The sequence below is a fragment of the Lynx rufus genome, unplaced genomic scaffold (assembly GCF_022079265.1).
Source record: "Lynx rufus isolate CCGP_SWC_20201006 ecotype Redwood Valley unplaced genomic scaffold, mLynRuf1.p SCAF_9, whole genome shotgun sequence".
In the NCBI taxonomy this organism is placed as follows: Eukaryota; Metazoa; Chordata; class Mammalia; order Carnivora; family Felidae; genus Lynx; species Lynx rufus.
In genome coordinates, this window is record NW_025814897.1 from 43355846 (window position 1) to 43375714 (window position 19869).

A 19869-nucleotide genomic window follows, 5' to 3' on the forward strand; every position below is an offset into this window, starting at 1 on the left:
CTGCCGGGAAAACATCTCTAATTGTTTCCTAAATAACTCAACTGTCAACCTTGAAAATAAAACAGTTAATCTGCCAACAAAAATGAGTCAAGAATAGCAGAAAATTACAATTCCAAACATGCCTTGCTACAGCAAAACCATAGGCAAGGCAGGAGAACCAAGGAGATTAATGCTCTTTTATGGAGGGGTGGGGGCACTTGGGAGGGCTGCTTTAAACAAGTCCATTGGAGTACAAAGTTTACTGTGTAGGAGTTTAAAGTTTACTGGCTTTTCATTGGCTGAGTTATGACGGTCTTTCATTGGCTGAGCGGTTGCTGGGGGAGGAGAAAACCTTCCTTCCTTCCTTGTGCTGGGGTATATCCCCTTGCAAGGTTCGTCTCTTCTGGCTCTTCTGGTCTGCATCTGCAATTGGTGATGAGTGGCAGAGTGTGAGAGCTTCCCTCTTCTGGCCTCTTCACTCCATTTTAGTTAAATTTACCGTTATTAATTTTTACATTTCTTCTCTTTGACCAATATCTCTCCTCAAAAGCATCACTGAGCAAGAGTCAGGTTTTCCATATTTAGTGGTTTTGTCCCTTGGGTCCAGGAAGGACTTTTCCTGGTTGTCATGTCCCATGTGCGAGGGAAAGTACAACATACCAGTCGGAAGCCACTAAAGACCACATGGTAACAGAAAAGACTTGGAGGCAGAATTCTCAGGCACTTCCCCGCTCAAGTCCATATCTTCTCAAAGTCATAAGCATTGGAAATCATCTCTGAAGCACTGAGCTAGCATCGCATTTTTCAAAACACCGTTTATGCAAAAGTTTGACCGGGAACAAAACGCAACACTTAAAATAACAAAGCAAAAGTAGTAACGTGACAATTCCAAACTGTAGGATTGCCCTCAACCAAGACTCTAGGTCAGAAAATAGCCAACGAAAAGCTTTATTGGCTCTTATTCCAATTTAGGGGAGCAAGGTTCCGCCTTAGGAAGGCAGAACTGAAGTCATGTATGTTTCCTGGAAGTCCCCCACTTAAAACAAACACGAAAGCAGATTAGTGGATACAGCAAGAGCACACTGAAAGAGTTAACTGAGTGCGTTTTGGAAGATACAGTACAGGTGTAAATATGAAGCAGTAGCTGATGAACTTGTTGCAAAACTTCAAAGATGTTTTAAAACGAACCGTTTGGAAGCAAATATGTTATCGATAATACAGATGTAAAGTTGTACATTCAGAAACCACGAATCTGGGTTAGAATCAGGAGTCAGTAGTTCAAGATAAAAGACTTTTGTGAATTCTGAACCTTAACCCTTCAGAGAAAGCTCACGGGATTGTGATAAGATTGTTTCCAAAAGGCCATAAACAAAAGAACAGGTTTCCTCCTTTTGCAAGAATTTGTGAAATTCAGACAGAGCATTTTCTTTCCATAAGAGATCGAGCAGCAGCAAACAGCGAGAAAAAGGGCTACAGGCCTGGTCTGGACATCTTGGGAAAGCTGTCTCGTCAGATGTTGTCTGTTTGGATTCAAATCTTTACTAGTGTGCAGTTCCAGTCAGGGTTTGATGCTTTCTTTGCATGGGTCATGTGAATCCAAGAATCTATTCCCTGGAGTTTAATGGCCCAAGGGTTGGTTAGCAGTTTCTGATAAGGGCTTTTCCAGTGAGGCCTTTCTGGAGGGGTCTATTCCAATAGATGAAATCTCCAGGGGTTGCAGAATATTTGAGGTCTCCCAGGAGTACATGGTGACAAGATTGCTCTACCAAAGCATGGTTATTTTTAATAGAAGCAACTAGGCCTTTACAATATTAAAGTAGATCTCCTTTTATCAACTGTGAGTCAGAGGAGGCAAGGCCCAAGTACATAGGACATCCTGTGACCATCTCATCACTGTGCTACAAAGGATGAGGGTCTCTGAGTCCCAAAGGGGGTGGATCTGAGATTTAGAGGACCAACAGCAATGCTTTGGAGGTATTTGGAGGGTCTGTACAAATTTTGCCAACTAGTGCTGTTAGTGCATTTGACTAACCTTGAGGACTGAAGATGGCATTCACAATGGAAGTTGTAAAACTGTCCAACAGACTTGTTGAAGCACCTGACTGGTAAAATGACCTCCCCAATCACTATGAAGGTTAAGAGGGGTTCCCCAAGGAGGGATAATCTTTTCTAACAGACTTTTAGCCACAGAATAAGCATTGGACTATCTACAAGGGAAAAGCTTTGGTCCAATGAGAAAATAAACCATAATTACAACACATTTATATCCATGAGACAGGGATGCTGTATGAAACCCATTTGTGTGAATAGGTTTTTTTTTTTTTTTTTTGGATTATACTTTGGACAGGTGAGACAAGCAAGGTAGGTACTTTTTGCAGCCTTTTTAATATTTCCCACCCACATTCCCAAACACTGTTAGTTTGTCAGTAGACCAATCGTTTAACGCATGTACAATGGTAAGTAGTGGGAATTCTAGGACTTCTGGCAAGGCAGGATTGTTAGATCTAAACCAGAGTTATCTTTGTTTGTATATTAAACCAACAATTATTAGATTTCTAATATTTTTCCCTCTCTGAGGCCAATTGTTGGATTGCTCTTGTCAATATTTCCAAATCATCATTTGAGAGAACATGTCTTTCAACAATGAGAGCGCTTTGGGTCTTGGTTTCCTTGAGATCAGTGTTTTGGTGGGAATATCAGTGAGGCAGTTTCCTTTGGACTCTAGGGATCCAGTCTGGAAGGCCCAGGAAGCTTAATAATAGCCAGAGTTGCCTGAAAAAGTATAGTATCTAATAAATTTTGAAAGTGGGAGCCATTTTTTATTTTATTCCCATTGTTGGTGAGGAAACTTCATGGTTTCCATAACATTCCAAAGTCATGAGATACTCCAAAGGCACACCAACTCTCAGTATAAATGTGGTTTTACCCTTGGCTAAGGGTAAATGCATATAACTCAAACTATTAGGCCAAAATAACCAAAGGGAAAGGAGCTGACTCAATGACTTCCAAAGGAGTTGCAATAGCATACCCAACACAATATTTATCATTTTAATCCTTCAAATTGAACCATTAGTAGGGGCACCTGGGTGGCTCAGTCAGTTAAGCGTCCGACTTTGGCTCAGGTCATGATCTCACAGGTTGTGAGTTTGAGCCCCGTGTCAGGCTCTGTGCTGATAGCTCAGAGCCTGGAGCCTGCTTCAGATTCTGTGTCTCCCTCTCTCTCTGCACCTCCCCCACTTGTGCTCTCTCTCTCTCAAAAATAAATAAAAAATGTTAAAAAAAAAAAATTAAAAAGGAAAACAACCATTAGTAGTCCATGAAAAATCTGCACGGGTTAGAGGAGTTTCCTATAAATTGTCACAGGGAGTCAAAAGGTGATCTATCAGCATTAAGCGGTCACGTGGGATTTCCTCCATGATGGAGAGAATAGCAGGACTAAAGGTATTGTAGGAGAAGGTCATATAAAGGAGCAGTTAGCAGGATGATGACCCAGAAGGGAAGTAACCCAAGTGTTGAGGGTGATGAGAATTCAGAAGAGCTTCTGCTACATGGAACACAGGATGGTTAGAGGATCCTGTGATTATTTCTCCCAAGGCCTTAAAACAGAAGAGCAGTAGCAGGAATGACTCTAAGGCAAGGGGGTTATCCCCATGCTACAGGGTCCAACTGTTGATTGTAATGCCCCATTGGTTGATAGTGCTCCCCGTATTTTGGGGTGAGTATTCCAAGGGCATGGCTTTCCCCCTCACATACGAAGAGGGAAAAAAGAAGTTGATAATTAGGATGACTAAGGACAGGGGACTTAATTAGGCTTTTCTTTAATGTCCCAAAAGCTATGTCATCATGATCCTTCCAAATAATAGGGTCATTTTCAAATAAAATATATGGAGGTTGAGCCCCAAGAGAGAAGTTTGGAATCCAATTTCAATAGTAGACAGCCAGTCCAAGAAAATTTCATAAATAGCACTTAGTTTTAGGTTTTGGGAAGTTCAGGATGCCATGAAGCCTACCTGGATCCAAATGTAGTCCTTGTTCTGAGATCAGGTACCCTAAGTATCGAACCTGAGTTTGAGCAAACTGCATTTTTTCTTTGGAGACTTTGTACCCCTTTGAGGCCAAAAGTTTTAACAGATGGATGCTGTCTTCCTGTGAAGAGGTGTGAGAGGGGAGCAGAGAAGCAAATCACCTATGTATCATAACAAATAGAACCTGCAGAAAACTTCATCATCCAAATCAGCCTTTAAGGTTTGTGAAAAGAAAAGACTCTCACCCTGGGGCATTACTGTCCAGATGTATTTCCAGTCTTCCCAAGTGAAAGCAAAGAGATACTGGCTATCATTATTAACAGGAATACTAAAAAATGCTGTGCAATTATAGTGAAAAAATTGCTTTTGGTAGGAATGTGTGTCAGGAATAACAACATGCCAAGGGACAACAACGTTATTTATTGTTCAGAGGTCCTGGACAAATCTCCATCCTCTACCGCTGCATTCTCTCACAGGTTAAATAGGGGTATTATAGGGACTAGGGGAAGGGAATAGGGACTAGGGCAGGGGAAATGGGGCCCTGAGCCTTGCAATCTTATATTATGGAGCTAATGCCTTAGAAGGACTTCTTTATTTGTAGGTTAATTTATTAAAATTGATTAATAAATCTTTATTAATTCTGAGAAGTTTTGAGGGATCCACCTGAGTCTTGATGGGAAGTACACTGGACTCCACCATTGTCATTTAGACATTTTGCCCATAAGAGGATGGTAGCTGATCCAAGAAGAATAAATGATCATGGTCTCCAGACTCAGCTATAGTGACATCAGAGACAGAGCAAATAAAAGATATCAAAGACTCATTTAATTTCCCTGGTTGCTTATTTAGATTACTACTGTCAAATTCTAGATTTCCTCTTTTTGGGTGAAAGAAATTCCAGCATGATTATTTTCTAAGAAATCTTGGTCCAATAAATGAATAGTGGTGGAGGAACTAAGGAGAAGAGTGTGCATGTCACAAAGGCCTAGATAAAAGGAGAGACAGACAGAAAGAAACCTGTTGGCATTTATTAAAGACCCCCACTATCTGAACTGTTTTCGTGCTCTGAGATGGGGCTGATTTAAAGCAGTGGGGGTAAGCACTGGGAGTGTTGTTCTGGTGTCAATAAGGACAAAGAGAGAGTCATTCCCAAACTGGAGAGTGGTTTCTCTAAGCCAATTAGGAAGGAGTACTGAGAAGAGCCCCTGTAGTTTCTCGGTGTGCCATTACTGGGAATGAAGAGGACATTGGAAAAACTGGCTAGGGGGCTGATGGCACTTGGAATGATTAAATGTGTAACAATCCTTTTGTCCAATGTCCTGGCCCTTTGCAAAGCTGCCAGAAACTAGGAGGTTTTTGGTTCTGTAGAGAAGCCTTTGATTTCCAGAACTGAAAATTGGAACTGTAGCCATCTTTCTTTTAGGTGACTTATGTGGGATATGAACAAGCTAGTTTGCCAAATTGCCTAAATCTCGAGTGGACACAGTTCCCCATTCCATCAAGTTTCTTTTAACTAAAAGGGAAAGATCCCCTTTCAGTGAATTAATAAAATTAAAAGCTACCCACGTGGATTCAACATTGAAACAAAGACCAAAACTTCCTTTACAGACATTTTGGAGTGGACTGTAATAGACATAAACAGTTTCACCAGGTTTTTGTGTACAAACCCGAATTTTGTTCTCATCAACAGGTTTATGAAAAGCTACTGTAATTGTTTGGTGGAGATTTCCAGTGAGAGTTCAAGTATTTTGCCAAAAGTTAGGGGTTTATTTTTCTACATCCCTTTCAAGATGTCCCCATTGAGTTAGTTTTATCCAATATTTGGCCTGGCCCTCACCAACAGGCATGTGGCCTCACCAACAGGCAGGTGGACTGATATAAATCTGAGAAACCAGGTTGCCATTTGAATAACTATGCTAAATTCTTCAGCAAACCTAAAGGGGTCCTCAGTCACTTTAGGAAACTACAGCTTAATATTCAGGTCTTCATAAGAAACTTGGGGTTCATTCAGATCCTCAGAAAACTTAACTTTATAGGGGCTGATTTTAATACATTCAGAAGAGGAAGAACTGAGAAAGGATTCAAAGGAAAAAGGAACTTAAGCAAAAGGATTAGAAGAGAGAGGGGACATATACAGGAGGAAGGGCTGGCACAAAGGAATAGAGAAAAGTGGTACTGGAGTAAGGCCCTGTGCACAGGTGTCTGGGTACAAATGAGGGGGAGGGGAAAATAGTCCTCAGAAGCCATTTTGATTCCTTTCAATTGTTTGTTTCAGTTAACTTAGAAATAGTATTTCACAAAGAAGCAGAATTAGAATTCTAAAAAACATTTGGAAGCCTCAAGGTACCAATGAAATAGGCACCCCAGTTTTTGTTGTTTTTCTTTTAGCTGTGACTTTCTAACTGGGGAAATCAGAAGTTCCTCATAATGGCCATTAAAGTTCTAAATTGCTTTTGATTAAGTTGGCCCATTTAGTTAGACATGCACATGAGGAGGGACCACAGTTTTTAAACATAAAACCATCTGGGGTTCGAGAAGGAAGGGACCCTTCAAAGCATTTTGATGACTAGAATTCCATTTTTTTTTTTTAAGAAGTGTTCTCTAAAGCAAAAAGCAAAGTTCCCAAGTGGCACAGTTCCAATAGGAACACCCTGGTTCCAAAAAGGAGTCTCACCAAAGATCAGCAGAGTTCCAAAAGGCACAGCCTGGTTCCAAAGAGGAGGCATACCAAAAGCTGAACAAGTACTCTCAGACAGACCCAGACCAAAGTAGATCCCAAATGAAGCCTGTAGAGATCACTACAAACACAAAGAAAGCAGAGACCAAATCCAGGAGAAAACTTACCCTCAAACTCCAGGGTCGGCAAGAAAGCAGTGAGCTCAACTGGCTCTTTGGGGTCTAGCACCTGTTTGCTCACTAGCCTTGGAGTTATTGGGGGGTCTTCTTGAGATCCCATATCTGCTCACCAAGGAATGTTAATCTTAAAAGTTAAACTGTCACTTATTTCACTAACAAATATGGGTTATTTCGGGAGTTGTAGAGAGTTCCAGTTCAGGACATGCAAGCTCCCAGAAAACAAAGACGAATGTTCTTTTCTGGGGGCGGGCAAAGAGGGAGGGAGAATGATTGCTGTTATAATCAAACAGTCTGTTGGAGTAAACTGAGAGTCTGAAGTATAGTGGCTTTTCATTGGCTGGATTGTGACAGTATTTCATTGGCTGGGCTGTTGGGGAGGGGGATGACCTTTCTCCCTTCTGCTGGGTCAAGTAATAGGATTAGAAAGGTAAGTCTATCCCTGTTAGGGTCTGCAATTGGTGATGAGTAGTACAGCATGAAAGCTCCCTCTTCTGTTCTTCCCACTCTATTTTCATGAGCTTTCTCTTTGTTAATTTTCACACTACTTTCTTTCTTGTGTCTTTGCCACCTCCATTCAATTGCTGAATTTCAGCAGCAGCAAAGTGCATATAAGTACTGCTTTTCCTTCCCTGTTTATCATTCTGCTGCCAGATTCTGTCCTAAGTTCTAACTGGATACACTTGGGAATCATTTCTGATCCAGGCTGCTCCACTATAACCCATTAGTTCCTTAACCCACGCATCAATATCAAAACTAACCAGATTGAGTTCTTTTGTCCTCTGTACCTAAGCAAGGCTCCAAATTTCCATAATTCTCAGTTTCTTTTTCTGTCCTGGGTTTTTTTCCCTACCTTATTAAAATATTGTAGGTTCAAATGAATAAGATTAACCACTGTAAGTGCCTTGCACCATAATAAACAAGAGGTTCTCAACAAATGGCATCTTCCCTGCCCTCCCCTTCATATCAGTTATGCAGCATTTCTCTTTAGAAGTGTTTAGAAGGTTTGCAAAATAGGACTCCTGCATCCATCCATTTCATCCTAAAGGAAAATCTTTAGCAATTCATGACTGAATTCCTTGTATCCAACCAAAAACAGTTTTGCAGCCAAACCAAACATGCCTACTGAGTAAATAATGGAGACAGTACATCTACAGTTATACTTCCAATCTTCATTGCACTGTTTGATTCCTTGATGATCATAGTTAAGACACCTCTCTTTGGTCCTAACAGGTTGCCAAAAGAGTCTAAATTCATTTTTATTGCACTGTAATTGATGCTAGATATACTGGATAGACTTTTCCCTTGAAACTTTCGTAGAATCCCTGAGAGTTAACTTTGAACCAAATATCTTTAGTCAACTAATTGATGTCAAAATATTTGTAACTCAACAACAACAACAAAAACACCTCACAAATGATTTGATTAAAAAATGGACAGAGGACCTGAATAAATATTTTTTCTATAGCCAACATACAGATGGCCAACAGACATGTGAAAAAGTGCTGAACATCACTTTCATCAGCGAAATGCAAACCACAACCACATGAGATATTACCTCACACTTGTCAGAATGGCCAAAGTAAAAAACACAAGACATAACAAGTGTTGGCAAAGGTGTGGAGAAAGGGAAATCCTTGTTCACTGTTGGTGGGAATATAGTGGTGCAGCCACTATGAAAAACAGTATGGAGGTTTCCCAAAAAATTAAAAATAGAAATACCATATGATCCAATAATTTCAATGCTAGGTATTTGCCCAAAGAAAACTCAAACACTAATTTGAAAAAATACGTGACCGATTACTCGACCACAAAAAGAATTTGTCATTTGTGGGGCACCTGGGTGGCTCAGTCGGTTAAACGTCTGACTTTGGCTCAGGTCATAATCTCACACGTCTTGTGGGTTCTAGCCCTGCATTGGGCATCGTCCTGACATCCCAGAGCCTGGACCCTGCTTCGGATTCTGTGTCTCCCCGACCCCTCTCTCTCTGCCCCTCCCCCGCTCATGCTTTGTTTCTCTCTCTCAAAAAAAATAAATAAATAAACATTTAAAAAGTTTAAAAAGAAAGAATTTGTCATTTGTGATAACATGGACATATCTAGAGGGTATTATGCTAAGTGAAATAAGTCAGGGAAAGACAAATACCATGTGATTTCACTTCTATGTGGAATCTAAAAAAACAAAACGATTCTTAAATACAGAGAACTGATGGTTGCCAGAGGGAAGGTAGGTAGGTGGATGGGCAAAATAGGTGAAGGAAAGTAACAGGTACAAACTTCCAGTTGTAAGTCAGGGAAATGAGAAGCACAGCACAGGGAATATGATCAATATTTTAATAACACTGCATGGTAACAGATAGAGACTGCACTTACCATGGTGAGCACTGAGTACTGTATAGAGTCTTTGAATATAGATGTTGTTCATCTGCAACTAATATAACACTGTATGTCAACTATATTTCAATAAAAAAGATTTTTAGAATACTTCTATATTGCTAAAAAGCCCTAACATGATAGAGCCAGGCTCTTCCAGCCATTTGACATACCTTAACTGATGCCTCCAGCTTTTCTATTTTAGAGGTAAACACCTGCAAAAAGATATTTTCATAACAAATTCCCCCACCACGGCAGCGGCGTATATGGCTAACTAGAATGAAGTTCTTCAAACAGAAGCAATAGCCAATGAAGTAGCTGTACTCCTCATAATTTAAGAAACATTTTCCTAGAACATCTATAATTATTTTCATCACTAAAAAGTATTGGAATTTTAATAAATATCCAGTCTCTGTTTTAACAGTGGGGTGACAAGGGTCTTCTCTAAGTCACAAACAATATATCAAACATTTTATGTGTCAGTATACACAAATATATGCTACGCGTATGCCTTTTAAGGACTTACATAATTTATCTCATCCATGGTATCATTTGCTATTGACTACATCATTCTCATCTCTTTGTTGGCAAAAGAGAAGGTAGAAACTAATGACTATAAGGACTTAGTTGAGAAATTTGTTTTTGTACTCCTACCTCAACTTTTACTGCTAATTAAAGTTTGACTACTAGAAGAAATCAGTGTATTCACCAGCACAATTTCCCAATGTGATTAATCTTCCCAAATTAAAATTATTTATTCAACCAATATTTGACAGGTTATAGCATGCCAGACATTATGAAAAATTGAGGATATGATCCTGGCCTTTAGAAAGCCTAGGATACAAGGAGAAGGCAAATATTGACTATGTAATTAAATGTGAACAGTTCTAAGAAGAAGCAGTATTACCTTAACTCTGAACGTCTCCTCTGCCTCAATGGGTGGGATCTCCCATCTTTATCTTGCCAATCCATTGTATAAAAGTCTGGTTAGCTGGGTTAGCAAGTCTTTGGCCTTTTGTTGATACAAATACAAATTCATTGTTAAGTTGCTCTTATATAATCTTTTCTCCCCTCCCTTGTCTCACATCCGAAAAGAGCTGATCTTATAACTTCAAACCTCAAATCCTGTCAAACGAGTCACAGAGAGATTTGAAAACAAAGTGTGACATGTACTAATAAGGTGGTACGTGTAGAGTCATTAACATACCAGTAATTAAAATTTGATAGAGAAGGAACAACATTTAGCGTTGTCACACATTTCGTGTTTTGTATGATGATGTTGTCTTATGTTTCATATGAGAGGGATCACCTAGATGCTAACTATAGAGATATGGACTTTATGCCATTAATGATGTCTCAAGGTGACAGGATGTCTGGTCATCCAGACAACAAGGTTCACTTTCCAAAAAAAATAAATAAATAAAAGAATGATTAACATCATGATGGCTGAGATTTGTGACAAGAGATACATCCTAGTTGAGTATTTTCAAACTCCTGGTGGAAAAACCACCAAAAATCAGTTTCAAACTTAAAATAAGATGTTAGAATGTCAGTACATTATATAGTATACCATAACCTATAAAGCAAGTGAGAAGTGAGAAGTAGTACAGATAGTGAGAAAAGGGTACAAGACTAATAAAAGAGGGAAGACATTTGAAAAGAAAAGCAGAAAACCATGATTGGATGACTTTCTTCTGATGTCACAATTACTGAACAGTAAATGTAGAAATTAGAAATGGCCCATCAAGTTAAAGTGTAAAACAGAGACAGGGCCCCTGTGCATGCCTTCTCATCAATACAGGATGTGTGTAACCATGATGCTAACATTCCAGACAGAGGTTTGGCAATGGTAAGTATATCATTTGGCCTTTAAAGCAAATTTTCCCACTCAGTATTTCTTTCCCTGTATCATTAACATGTGCCTTCAGCCCATTTTCCATGACAGCTTTTACCTAATAGTGCTAAGATCTTCCAACACACTTGCATCATCCAGCCTCAGTTATAGCCTCTATCCTTGTGTGCCTTCAGTATCATTTAATTATGAATAAATCTCTCTAGATTTTTGATCTTCCTTCCAGCCCTTTCTCTATTCTATCCTACCTGACACCTGTTTTCGGTGGATGATACCGCTTTCCTCAAACCAGATAGTTTTCCACTTCATGGGGAAGTGGAAATCGGTCCCATGGAGACTCACGGGGTCAGAGAGGAAGGATGCACCTTTGTTCGGCACCATTATTCCACTGTGTCTTTTTTGAAGTTGCTACCCTCTGATTACATCATTTGCTTCCTATTCTCATCCTTGGCCCCAGTTGAACACCAATGAGTTCTCTCACCTTTGGCAGTGGTTTTAATGGTTTCCTTGTAGATTCTGGGTGAACCTCTGGGCCTTCACTCTTTATTTTCTTTCACACTTGTATCCAATCCACCCGTAAGTTCTGCTGGCTCAGCAGTTAAAATATAGCTTGAATCCAGCTGCTTCACCAGTATTCTAATCTTAGCCACAATCATCTCTCATCCAGACTTCTGCATCAGCCCCCTAAGTGGTCTCCGCCTCCACTATTACTCCTGTTTAGACCATCTCTGACTTAGCGGAGTTTTCTTCCTAAACTAGCAATCAGATGGCGTTATTATCCTTCAAAGTTTTCTCATTAAATTTAAAAACAAAATTCAGACTCAGAGGGGCAACCAAACCCACTTGATCTAGCTTTTAAATCTCCCCTCCCTTCAAAGTAAGACAACACTAAGGAAACACATCCAAACCAAATTCATAGAAACCAGGAAACCACTGCATCAGCAGAGATCACCAGCATCACAAAGAACCAGACAATCCCAAAGGGAGGCCTGGGGTACTATGGCTCTCCTAGTGATGGTGTAGCATATCCATATGCCTACAAATGAAGAAGGCTTGGTAAACAGAAAATGGCCAAGAAAGTTCCTGGCCTTCTTCCACAGTATCGTCCAAAGGGTCCCTAACAAGGCAAAACAGCAAGAAAAGGATATTTAACAATTTTAGAAGTGGATGCAGTTATTGGAAAAACTAACATTTTTTGTTTTCATTCCATTGTAATTAACTGATAACTCTTCTTGAGCACCCAAACTGACTGAGGACAATACAATTCATCACAATGACAAAATAATCACTATTCTGCAAGCCCTAGCCATAATGAAGCTCAATCCTACAGTTTCTAAACTGCATTACTGGTATTTGGGACTCAGTGCTTAATCTCTGCTAAATCTCAGACCAACCCGAGAAAGTCATCCAGACATTTGCCAGGCTTTTCACTACTACTGGCTTTCATGTAGAATGCCTTATTAGACCCAGACAAGCAAGGCTATTTAGGAGTAAGTGAAAGAGGTTTTCAGATAATTGAGTGGCAAAGTTATTATAGACTTTGGCTCACACATAGAAAGAGGGTGAAAAAGTAAAATCAAATGGGGGAGAAGAGACAAAGGGTAAAAGAACCATGGTGTGGTTCAAAAGGATGTGAAATAACTGCTTCCGTGAGTGCTCTCTGGCTCTCACAAAGACCCAAATTTTAACAACCTATCTATCCTAACTATTAAGGAGGGGCACCTGGGTGGCTCAGATCATCATCACATTGTTTGTGAATTCCAGCCCCACCTTAGGCTCTGTGCTGACAGCTCAGAGCCTGGAGGCTGCTTCGGATCCTGTGTCTCCTTTCTCTGCCCTTCCTCCACCAACCCCCCCCCCCACCCCTCCCACACTCTGTCTCTCTCTTTCAAAAAAAATAAATAAACATTAAAAAACATAATAAAACACAGGTCATCCTAACACAACACTAAATTTGTTAACCAATATAGACATTCTATTTACTTTTCCTTAAAGCCTCTTTTCCTAAATAAGAATGGTATTAGAATACTTTAAAAAAGATTTTTTTTCAACGTTTATTTATTTTTGGGACAGAGAGAGACAGAGCATGAATGGGGGAGAGGCAGAGAGAGAGGGAGACACAGAATCGGAAACAGGCTCCAGGCTCTGAGCCATCAGCCCAGAGCCTGACTCGGGGCTCGAACTCCCGGACCGCGAGATCGTGACCTGGCTGAAGTCGGACGCTTAACCGACTGCGCCACCCAGGCGCCCCTAGAATACTTTATAAAAGTTACTTTACACTGGAACAAAATGTAGCTTACATCTTGCAGAAGACGAAAAAGGCCCCTAGAACTAAACACATAAAACTGGACTTAAAATGCATGAAAAATTACAAGACATTCTTATGACTTTTTCTTCAAAAAGATTTAGGAAGCACTAAACTTCGATAAACTTGGAAAGATTAACAGATATCAGCTCCATCATTCTGGTCATTCCTGTTGCCATCTTTTGAAGGAAAGGGGTGTGGTGAGTGGGCTTAAGCCAGCTTCTTAATAACAAAACACTGTTTTGCATATTGCTTAGAGAAGACTGACCTTGCAATTTATTGGCCTCAAGAGACACATGATCCCCTTCTCTGCCCCCAGGCAAAATACAGCCAAGGACAGAGACTATCCTAGTGGATAATCAGCTTTCATGAATTTTATACTATTTCTTATATGTATTAGTTTTGGTGAAACCAAATTTAAAACTAATCTATAAATACAAAATTTAGAATGAGGTAATTCCTATTTACCTTACACTTTAAAAATTGTTTTGGGGGCACCTGGGTGGCTCAGTCAGTTAAGTGTCCAACTCTTGATTTTGGCTCAGGTCATGATCTCATGGTTTGTGGGTTTGAACCCCACATTGGGCTCTGTGCTAGCAGCACAGAGACTGCTTGGGATTCTCTCTCTCTTCCTCTTTCTCTATCCTTTCCCTTGCTCGCACTTTCTCTCTTAAATAAGTGAACGTTTAAAAATAAATAAAATAAAAAATTGCTTTGGATACTTGCTCTGTAGGCATCGGGAAGCACCTATATTTAAAACAACTCAAAAAGTAAACATACAATTACCATACAATCCAGCAATTCCACTTTTGAGTATTTGATGAAATTGAAAACACTGATTCAAAAAGATTTCTGCACCCCTATCTTCATTGCAGCATTATTTCCAATAGTCAAGAAATGGAAACAACCTAAACGTCCACTGATGAATAGATGAAGAAAATGTGAGAGAAGGAAGATGGCAGAGTAGAATGATCCTGAGTCACCACCTACCGCAGATGCATCTCAGCAGGTGACCCAGTGCAGAAGCAGTTTGAATAGCACCTGAGTTATACATGAAGGAGATTTATGGACAATTTTTGGACATGTGCCAGAGAGTCAGGGATCTGTGGGAGCTTTCTCTGGAAACAGGAGTGCTGGCAGGTGCCATTTTTCTTCTCCTCCTTCAGCCTAGACCACCAATGGTTGCAGAACTAGTTTTGACACTCTCCATTTACCTTGATACCAGTGCTTGCCCCCATAGACCTGCCACCCAATCTGCTTACCTCAGCAGACAACCCCTCCGAACCATGCCGGCCCTGCCTCACCTAGCCCTGCCTCACCTAGCAGGCAGCCTCACCAGGACTGGCATCCCTCCAAAGTGACTACTGCCCCCACAACACTGGGCAGGTGGCCTCCGCTGGGACTAGTGTACCATCAAAAGGATGGGAAAGCTAATCTCACACACCAGTGTGCCTGGAGTAGCTGCAGCTGGGCCTCTCAGCTAGCTGGGCCAGGAGCAGACCCTGCCCACCAGTGCACCAGCAGCAGATACAGCTGATCATGGCAGTCACCTGGGATAAGGGCTGGCCCCACCCACCAGCACACCTGCTGGGGCTGCAGCAGGGCTTCTCAGCCAGCCATGCAGGAGACAGAGACCTGCCCACCAGCGCATCCAAAGAGTTGAGGCTCAGTCACAACAGGAGGGCACACACAGAGCACACAAGGGACACCCTTTGAGCTCCTGGTTCTGGTGACCAGGGGGTTTTGTGTTCCAAGGCATCATAGGATGCCTTCTACATAAGGCTACCACTTTCAAAACCAGGAGAGGTAGCTGAACTATGTAAAACATAGAAATAAACACAGAGAGAGAAAATGAAACAGAGACTATGTTCCAAACAAAAGAACAAGATAAAATCACAGAAAAAGAATGAAATAAAATGGAGATAAGAAATCTACCTGATAAATAATTCAAAGTAATGGTCCAAAAGATATTCACTGGACTTGAGAGAAGGGTGGATGAGCCTAGTGAGAACTTCAAAGAGATGGAAAATATAACAAAGAACCAATCAGAGCTGAAGAATAACTGGAATTTTAAAATATGTTAGAGAAAATCAACAGCAGATTAAAAGGATGCAGAATGGATCAGCGATCTGGAAGACACTTAAGCTGAACAGCAAAAAAGAAAAAGAATTTTAAAATGAGGATTAGGACCTCTGCAGCAAAATCAATAATAACATATGTAAATAACATTTACATTATATGGGTTCCAGAAGGAGAAGAGAGAGAAGGTGGGAGAAAACTTATTTGAAGAAATAACAGCTGGATAAATAGCTAGCTTCTAACAATGAATTAGGAAGAAGTAGAAAATTTTAACAGACCAGTTACTAGTAGCAAAATTGAACCAATAATCAAAAAACCAAAACCAAAAACCCAACAAACAAAAGTCCAGGACCAGATGTCTTCACAGATGAATTCTACCAAACATTTAAAGAAGAGTTAATACCTATTCTTCTTAAAACATTCCACAAAATATAAAAAGGAAAACTTCCTTATTCATTCTATGAGGCTAGCATTACCCTGATACCAAAACAGGACAAAGGCACTACAAAAGAGAAAATTACAGGCAAATATCTCTGATAAACACAGATGCAAAAATCCTCAACAAAATATTAGCAAACTGAATTCAAGAATACATTAAAGTGATCATTTACCATGATCAAGTGGGCTTTATTCCAGGGAGGCAAGGGTAATTCATCATCCTCAAATCAGTCAAATGTGATGCATCACATTAACAAGAGAAAGGATAAAACCCACATGATCATCTCAATAGGTGCAGAAAAAGCATGGGACAAAATACAACACCCGTTTATGATAAAAACACTCAATAAAGTTGGTTTAGAGGGAACACACCTCAACATGATAAAGGCCACATATGAAAAACCTACAGTTAATGTTATACTCAATGGTGAAAAACTAAAAACTTTTCCTCTAAGATCAGGAATAAGACAAGGATGTCCACTCTCACAACTTTCATTCACCATAATTCTGAAAGTCCTGGTCACAGCAGTAAAACAATAAAAAGAAATAAAAGTCATCCAAATGGATAAGGAAGAAGTAAAATTTTACTATTTGTAGATGACATACTATATAGAAAACCCTAAAGTTCCACCAAAAACCTATTAGAACTGACAAATGAATTCAGTAAGTTTACATGATACAATATACAGAAAACCTGTTGTTTCTAAAGGTTGATAACAAAGTAATAGAAAGAGATAAGAAAACGATCCCACTTAAAATTGTACCAACGATAATAAATTACCTAGGAATAAATTTAGCCAAGAAGCTGAAAAACCTGTCCTCTAAAAACTGTAAGGTATTGATGAAAGAAATTCAAGACAGCACAAACAAAAGAAAGATATACCATGGATTGGAAGAATAAATATTGTTAAAAATACAATATTATCCAAAGCAATCTACAGATTCAATGTGATCTCTATCAAAAATACCAATAGCAAATCATTTTTACCAGATTAGAATAATTCTAAAATTTGTATAGAGCCACAAAAAAACTAAATAACAAAGCAATCTTGTGAAAGAACAAAGTTGAAAGTATCACAATCCCAAATTTCAAACTGTACTACAAAGCTATAATAATCCAAACAGTACGGTACTGGCACAAATATAGATGCGTAGATTAATGGTACAGGATACAAAGTCCAGAAATAATTCCACACTTATATAGTCAACCTGCACAAAGGAGGCAAGAATATACAATGGGGAAAAGGCCATATTTTTGGCAAATAGTGCTGGAAAAAATGGACAGCTACATATCAAAGAATAAAACTAGACCACCTTCTTGCATCATACACAAAAATAAACTTAAAACAGAGACCTAAATGGGAGACCTGAAGCCATAATACTCCTAAAAAGAAATGGAGGCAGTAATGTTTTGAATATCACCCTTACAACATTTTTCTGGATATGTTTCCTCAGGCAAGGGAAACAAAAGCAAAAATAAACTATTGGGACTACACCAAAATAGAAACCATCTGAACAGCAAAGGAAACCATCAAGAAAACAAAAAGGAAACCAACTGAATGGGAGAAGATATTCACAAATGATAGGTTTAACACGGGGTTAAAATAAAAAATATATAAACAACTTAGGGAGCTCAACCAAAAAAAAAAAAAATCTGATTAAAAAATGGTCAGAGTACCTGACATTTTCCCAAAGTTGATATACAAATGGCCAGCAGACACATAAAAAGATGCTTTACGTCACTAATCATCAGGGAAATGCAAATCAAATCCACAATGAGATATCACCTCATAACTGACAGAACGCTTAGTATTGCCTAGTATCAAAAAGAGGACAAATAACAAGTGTTAATGAGGATGGGGAGAAAAGAGAGCCCTCATGTACTGTAGGTGGGAATGTAAATTGGTGTAACTACTATGGAAAACATCACAGAGTTTCCTCAAAAAGTTAAAAACAGAAACACCATCAAATCCAGTAATTCTACTACTGAGTACTTGTCCAAAAAAAAAAAAAAAAAGTGCAAACACTAATTTGAACATATCTATGCATCTTTATGTTTATTGCAGCATTATTTACAACAGCCAAGATAGGGAGACAAATGTGTCCACTGATAGACGGGTGGATAAAGAAAATGTGATATATATGTACAATGAATGCTACTCAGCCATAAAATGAACGAGGTCCTGTCATTCATGACTATATGAATGGACCTAGAAGATAATATGCTAAGTGAAAATAAGTCAGAGAAAAACAAATACTATATGATTTCACTTATATGTGAAATCTTAAAAAAAAAAAAAAAAAAAAAAAGACAAAAAACCCCCAAACAGACTCTTAAATACAGAGAACAAACCTGGGTTTGCCAGAGGGATGTGGTTGAGGGAGATGGGTAAAATAGGTGAAGGGGATTAACAGGTATAAAATTCCAGTCATAGGTAAGTCACAGGGATGAAAAGTACAGCATAAGGTATACAGTTAATAATATTGTAATAAGGTTGTGTGGTAACAGATGGGTACTACACTTATCACTATGTTGTCTACCTGAAACTAATATAACATTGTATATCAATTATATCTCATAATAAATTTTAAAATAAGTATAAAGAAAAGAGTGGGTAATTAATCCTAAATATATAATTACATTAAAACATGAACATAATATTTCAACTAAAAAGAAAATATTGTCAGAAATAAGAAAAAAATATCTGAAAACTTCCCTAATCTCAGAAAGGAATAATCAAGTCCAAGAAGCAGAGAAGTCCCTGAATAAGATGAACCCAAGAAGGTCCCTACCAAGAGGTATAATAATTATAATGGAAAAATTAAGAATAAAGAGAAAGTCCTAAAAGCAGCAAAAGAAAAGCAAATAGTGATGTACAAGGAAAACCCCATAAAGCTATCAGTTGATATTTCAGCAGAAACTTTGAATATATTATGCTACTCCCTTCTGACCTGCAATGTGCTAAAAGAAAAAATTCTAGAACCAAGAATACCCTGCCCAGCGAAGTTATCATTCAGCATTAAAGGAGAGAGAAAGTTTTCCAGATAAACAAAAGTTAAATTCATTACCACTAAATGGGCCTTACAAGAAATGTTAAAGTGCAGGGGAACCTGGGTGGTTCAGTTGGTTAAGCATCTGACTTTAGCTCAGGTCATGATCTCATGGCTCATGAGTTCAATCCCATGTTGGGCTCTGTGTTGATAGGTCAGAGCCTGGAGCTTGCTTTGCATTCTGTGTCTCCCTCTCTCTGTTCTTCCCCTGCTCACGCTCTCTCTCTCTCAAAAATAAACAGTAAAAAAAAAAAAAAAAAAAAAAAAAAAAAAAGGAAAAGAAAGAAATGTTGAAGTGCAAAATAAAAGGCTATACATGGAAGAAAATTATGAAAAGAAAAATATTACACTAGAAGAAACAAACACAGAAGTAGATCAATCACTTATAAAGCTAATATGAATGTTTATTTAAACACAAAAGTAGTGTTACCAATTTTATCTACACTATTTAGGTAAGGGATACACAAAATTAAAAAATGTAAAATATGATATCATATAAATAAAAGGCAGAGGGGAGGGAGGTGTAGAAATGTACTGCTTTTAGAATGTGTTCAAATTTAAGTGACCATCAACTTAATATAGACAGGATCCTATATACAGATGATGTTATATATGAACCTCATGGCAACCACAAACCCAAAATTTATAATAGATACAGAAACACACATACAAAAGAGAAAAAAATGCGACCATAAGAAGAGAAAGAGACCAAGAGAAGAAAGGAACAGAAAAGAACTAAAAAAACAATGAGAAAACAACAAAATGGCAGTAAGTACATAGCTAATTATTTTAAATGTTCAATAATTATTTTAAATGTAAATGGACTAAGTGCTCCAATCAAAAAACATAAGGTAACTGAATGGAATAAAATAAAAATAAACATAAAAATAATAAAATAAAATAAAATAAAAATT